The sequence below is a fragment of the Polyodon spathula genome, unplaced genomic scaffold (assembly GCF_017654505.1).
Source record: "Polyodon spathula isolate WHYD16114869_AA unplaced genomic scaffold, ASM1765450v1 scaffolds_2910, whole genome shotgun sequence".
Classification (NCBI taxonomy): domain Eukaryota; kingdom Metazoa; phylum Chordata; class Actinopteri; order Acipenseriformes; family Polyodontidae; genus Polyodon; species Polyodon spathula.
Genome location: NW_024474375.1, coordinates 1 through 5,000, shown reverse-complemented (window position 1 = coordinate 5,000; position 5,000 = coordinate 1). Strand labels below are relative to the sequence as shown.

At 49.8% G+C, this 5,000-nt stretch overlaps 6 non-coding genes and 1 pseudogene across 6 annotated transcripts; all 7 read left to right on the top strand.

The window, feature by feature from the left end:
• Window positions 1-2: 2 nt before the first annotated feature.
• Window positions 3-195, top strand: LOC121311087. Its single transcript, XR_005949095.1, has one exon. It is a non-coding gene; the product is annotated as a U2 spliceosomal RNA (small nuclear RNA).
• Window positions 196-681: 486 nt separating this feature from the next.
• LOC121311079 lies at window positions 682-799 on the top strand. The gene has a single exon (XR_005949087.1). It is a non-coding gene; the product is annotated as a U5 spliceosomal RNA (small nuclear RNA).
• A 182-nt stretch (window positions 800-981) lies between these two features.
• LOC121311080 lies at window positions 982-1,174 on the top strand. Its single transcript, XR_005949088.1, has one exon. It is a non-coding gene; the product is annotated as a U2 spliceosomal RNA (small nuclear RNA).
• Window positions 1,175-1,666: 492 nt separating this feature from the next.
• LOC121311078 lies at window positions 1,667-1,784 on the top strand. Its single transcript, XR_005949086.1, has one exon. It is a non-coding gene; the product is annotated as a U5 spliceosomal RNA (small nuclear RNA).
• A 193-nt stretch (window positions 1,785-1,977) lies between these two features.
• On the top strand, window positions 1,978-2,170 carry LOC121311069. Its single transcript, XR_005949080.1, has one exon. It is a non-coding gene; the product is annotated as a U2 spliceosomal RNA (small nuclear RNA).
• Window positions 2,171-2,630: 460 nt separating this feature from the next.
• Window positions 2,631-2,748, top strand: LOC121311077. Its single transcript, XR_005949085.1, has one exon. It is a non-coding gene; the product is annotated as a U5 spliceosomal RNA (small nuclear RNA).
• A 1,955-nt stretch (window positions 2,749-4,703) lies between these two features.
• Window positions 4,704-4,909, top strand: LOC121311073 (annotated as a pseudogene).
• Window positions 4,910-5,000: the final 91 nt, after the last annotated feature.

Genomic DNA, 5,000 nt, shown 5'->3' with positions numbered 1-5,000 from the left:
GCATCGCTTCTCGGCCTCTTGGCTCAGATCAAGTGTAGTATCTGTTCTTATCAGTTTAATATCTGATACGTCCCCCATAGGGGGACCGTCTATATTAAATGGATTTTTGGAAGCGGGAGATGGAAGCGGGGCTTGCTCCGTCCACTCCACGCATCGACCCGGTATTGCAGTACCTCCGGGAACGGTGCCCATTTCTCAGAAAGGTCAAAAGAGAGAGAGAGAGAGAGAGAGAGAGAGAGAGAGAGAGAGAGAGAGAGAGAGAGAGAGAGAGAGAGAGAGAGAGAGAGAGAGAGAGAGAGAGAGAGAGAGAGAGAGAGAGAGAGAGAGAGCCCCACCCTCCCCTCCCCACCCTCCCCACCTCCCCTTTCCTGGGACGCGCCGTTTTCCCGCTCTTTTCGTTCTTTTTTTTTTTTTTTTTTTTTTTTTTTTTTTTTTTTTTTTTTTTTTTTTTTTTTTTTTTTTTTTTTTTTCATATTCAGGCAGGCCTAACACACGCAGCAGGCCAGTGTAGCAGCAGCAGCAAAGCAGCAGCAAAGCCCTTTCGCCGGGGCGGAACGGCAGATGCGTTTTGGGAGGAGTTCCCTGTTTTTGTTTTGCGTGCGTGGCCTCGCTGCCGCTTGGCAGAGGGGAGGGCCTTTGGGCCTTTGGGCCGGCCGGAAGGGCTCGGCCACCAGCAAAGGCACGCTCCGGCTTCTCTACAGCTCGAATGAACCTTTCGCCTTTTACTAAAGATTTCCGTGGAGAGGAGCATTTACGAGTTCGATCCAATTTTTGGACAGCCCTTCCCCTCAGGGAGGGGCTCCACCTGGAGTTTAAAAGCAGAACGAGCACAGAAAGGGCGGTCGCCCCCGTTGGAGCCCGGCACCTTTCCTTCCTTCCTTCCTTCCTTCCTTCCTCCCTCCCTCCCGCCCGAGAAGCAAGTACCACGACTGCTGCGGCGGGCGGCCGCGCCCGGGGCGTTTGGCCAAAACCATTGTGGGCATCGCTTCTCGGCCTCTTGGCTCAGATCAAGTGTAGTATCTGTTCTTATCAGTTTAATATCTGATACGTCCCCCATAGGGGGACCGTCTATATTAAATGGATTTTTGGAAGCGGGAGATGGAAGCGGGGCTTGCTCCGTCCACTCCACGCATCGACCCGGTATTGCAGTACCTCCGGGAACGGTGCCCATTTCTCAGAAAGGTCAAAAGAGAGAGAGAGAGAGAGAGAGAGAGAGAGAGAGAGAGAGAGAGAGAGAGAGAGAGAGAGAGAGAGAGAGAGAGAGAGAGAGAGAGGAGAGGGGAGAGAGAGAGAGAGAGAGAGAGATGTAGCGAGAGAGAGAGAGAGAGAGAGAGAGAGAGAGAAGATGAAAGACCTTTTTCCCTCCCTCCCCACCTCCCCTTTCCTGGGACGCGCCGTTTTCCCGCTCTTTTTTTTTTTTTTTTTTTTTTTTTTTTTTTTTTTTTTTTTTTTTATATTTCATATTCAGGCAGGCCTAACACACGCAGCCAGTGTAGCAGCAGCAGCAGCAGCAGCAAAGCGCCCTTTCGCCGGGGCGGAACGGCAGATGCGTTTTGGGAGGAGTTCCCTGTTTTTGTTTTGCGTGCGTGGCCTCGCTGCCGCTTGGCAGAGGGGAGGGCCTTTGGGCCTTTGGGCCGGCCGGAAGGGCTCGGCCACCAGCAAAGGCACGCTCCGGCTTCTCTACAGCTCGAATGAACCTTTCGCCTTTTACTAAAGATTTCCGTGGAGAGGAGCATTTACGAGTTCGATCCAATTTTTGGACAGCCCTTCCCCTCAGGGAGGGGCTCCACCTGGAGTTTAAAAGCAGAACGAGCACAGAAAGGGCGGTCGCCCCCGTTGGAGCCCGGCACCTTTCCTTCCTTCCTTCCTTCCTTCCTTCCTTCCCCTTCCCCTCCCTCCGCCCGCCCGAGAAGCAAGTACCACGACTGCTGCGGCGGGCGGCCGCGCCCGGGGCGTTTGGCCAAAACCATTGTGGGCATCGCTTCTCGGCCTCTTGGCTCAGATCAAGTGTAGTATCTGTTCTTATCAGTTTAATATCTGATACGTCCCCCATAGGGGGACCGTCTATATTAAATGGATTTTTGGAAGCGGGAGATGGAAGCGGGGCTTGCTCCGTCCACTCCACGCATCGACCCGGTATTGCAGTACCTCCGGGAACGGTGCCCATTTCTCAGAAAGGTCAAAAGAGAGAGAGAGAGAGAGCGAGAGAGAGAGAGAGAGAGAGAGAGAGAGAGAGAGAGAGAGAGAGAGAGAGAGAGAGAGAGAGAGAGAGAGAGAGAGAGAGAGAGAGAGAGAGAGAGAGAGAGAGAGCCCCACCCTAACCCTCCCTCCCTCCCCACCTCCCCTTTCCTGGGACGCGCCGTTTTCCCGCTCTTTTCGTTCTTTTTTTTTTTTTTTTTTTTTTTTTTTTTTTTATTTTCATATTTCATATTCAGGCAGGCCTAACACACGCAGCAGGCCAGTGTAGCAGCAGCAGCAAAGCGCCCTTTCGCCGGCCGGCGGAACGGCAGATGCGTTTTGGGAGGAGTTCCCTGTTTTTGTTTTGCGTGCGTGGCCTCGCTGCCGCTTGGCAGAGGGGAGGGCCTTTGGGCCTTTGGGCCGGCCGGAAGGGCTCGGCCACCAGCAAAGGCACGCTCCGGCTTCTCTACAGCTCGAATGAACCTTTCGCCTTTTACTAAAGATTTCCGTGGAGAGGAGCATTTACGAGTTCGATCCAATTTTTGGACAGCCCTTCCCCTCAGGGAGGGGCTCCACCTGGAGTTTAAAAGCAGAACGAGCACAGAAAGGGCGGTCGCCCCCGTTGGAGCCCGGCACCTTTCCTTCCTTCCTTCCTTCCTTCCTTCCTTCCTCCCTCCCTTCCCCCCCGCCCGCCCGAGAAGCAAGTACCACGACTGCTGCGGCGGGCGGCCGCGCCCGGGGCGTTTGGCCAAAACCATTGTGGGCATCGCTTCTCGGCCTCTTGGCTCTGATCAAGGAAGTGTGTGGCTTGACCGCAGCTTGTTTGTTTGCTTTGGGGAAGAGAAGGCGATTGTGAGCTGTAGCAGAATCGAGCTGGAAAGCAGAAAGATGCAAGCTCCGTACAGCACAGCTAAAAATACTCTTCGGTTTCAGGTGAAGAAGCCGGAGGAGATGAGATGGACCCGTTCCCGTTTTGTGAAAGAGATCGTTTTTGGATTGCTGCGGTTGGATTTGAGGGATATTCTGTGTCTGCAGGACTACGAGAGGAGAGGACTTTTTGACCTGACCCTGATGAAGGAAGATGCATGCTGGGAGAAAAAGGGACTTTTTGAGGAAAGCACACTGGAAATAGCAAGGGAGTTTTATTTGGAACCTATCTTTACCTTGGATTGGAAAACGTTTCATGTGAGAATGAACAGTGCCCAGGTTCCGGAAGAAGAGATTAAAAGCTACTTTGAAAGATTTTTTGTGATGAAACATGGTCTTGTCAAAGTTTTGGATTCTGCTGGGATTTGGAATACTTGGAGGAAATTTTATGGACGTTTTAAAATGGAAAAGAAAAGTGGAACAGAGACAGGACTGAAACCGGTGTTCTATATTGGACCAAACAAGGGAATTATCAGGTATGTAGGACAGCCTGAAGTGTGCTACAAGTGCTCTGCAGCAGATCATTATGCTGCAGAGTGTACTGCAATAGTGTGTAGAAACTGTGATAAAGTTGGGCATACCAGTAAGGACTGTGGTGAAGGGAAGGCTTGTAATCTCTGTGGAAGTACAGACCATTTGTATAAGGACTGTGGGAAAAGAGCAAGGAGTTATGCCGAAGCAGCAGCGGGTGGAAAAGAGAGAAGTCAGGACAAAGAGAAGTCTGGAGCTGGAGTTCCTCCTCCAAAGCAGAGAGAGGAGCCTGGAAAACAGCAGTTTTCAGAGGCAAGAGCAGAGGAACAGAAAGAAAAGAGTTCAGGAATAAAAGTGAGTGTTGGGGGTGGAACCTCCATGAAAGAAGGCGGAATGGCGGGAAAAGTAGAAACAGAGCAGACAAAGGAAAGGGGCGGAGACCTGGGAAAGGAGGAGGAGAATAAAGGTGCTTGTAGTTTGCAGGAGGACAACCTGATGGCAATGGAGGAGTCAGGATTCTCTGGAGAGGATTCTATGGAGGAAAAGAAAGTTGCACAGAAAAAGAGAAAACAGGAAAAGGAGGAGAAACACGAACTGACTTGGGCAGAGAAGATGGAGATAGAAGAGGCAAAGAAGACAAATAAAGGAAGCAAATATAAAGAGACTTCTAATTATAGACATATTTTAATGCAATGTTATTGTAGAAAAGAGTTTCAGGAATTAATGGTCTGGAACGAAAGATTGAGAAAAGGGGCACCGTCTGAGGCTGAGTTAAAGAAGTACAAAGCTGAGAGGGATAAGATTTTGCAATGTGCAAGATGGAGGGCGGATATAGCAAGGAGGGAGGCAGAAAAGAAATGAAAGATTTGGGTAATGAAAATATGGTTTGGGCTTTTTGAATTTGTATGGTTTTTGTTTTGCAAAAGACTATTATAATGAAATGATATTGTTTGTATATGTAAAGAAATGAAGAAGGATTTGAGTTTAGATCGACTGTGTTTAAAAGCAGAACGAGCACAGAAAGGGCGGTGAGCTTTGGTTTTGTAAGGTAATAAGTTTTGTGTTTTTGTGCATGATGTTGTCTTTGTTAAAGTATTGTGATTGTTGCGGCGGGCGGCCGCGCCCGGGGCGTTTGGCCAAAAAAAAAAAAAAAAAAAAAAAAAAAAAAAAAAAAAGTATCTGTTCTTATCAGTTTAATATCTGATACGTCCCCCATAGGGGGACCGTCTATATTAAATGGATTTTTGGAAGCGGGAGATGGAAGCGGGGCTTGCTCCGTCCACTCCACGCATCGACCCGGTATTGCAGTACCTCCGGGAACGGTGCCCATTTCTCAGAAAGGTCAAAAGAGAGAGCGAGCGAGAGAGAGAGAGAGAGAGAGAGAGAGAGAGAGAGAGAGAGAGAGAGAGAGAGAGAGAGAGAGA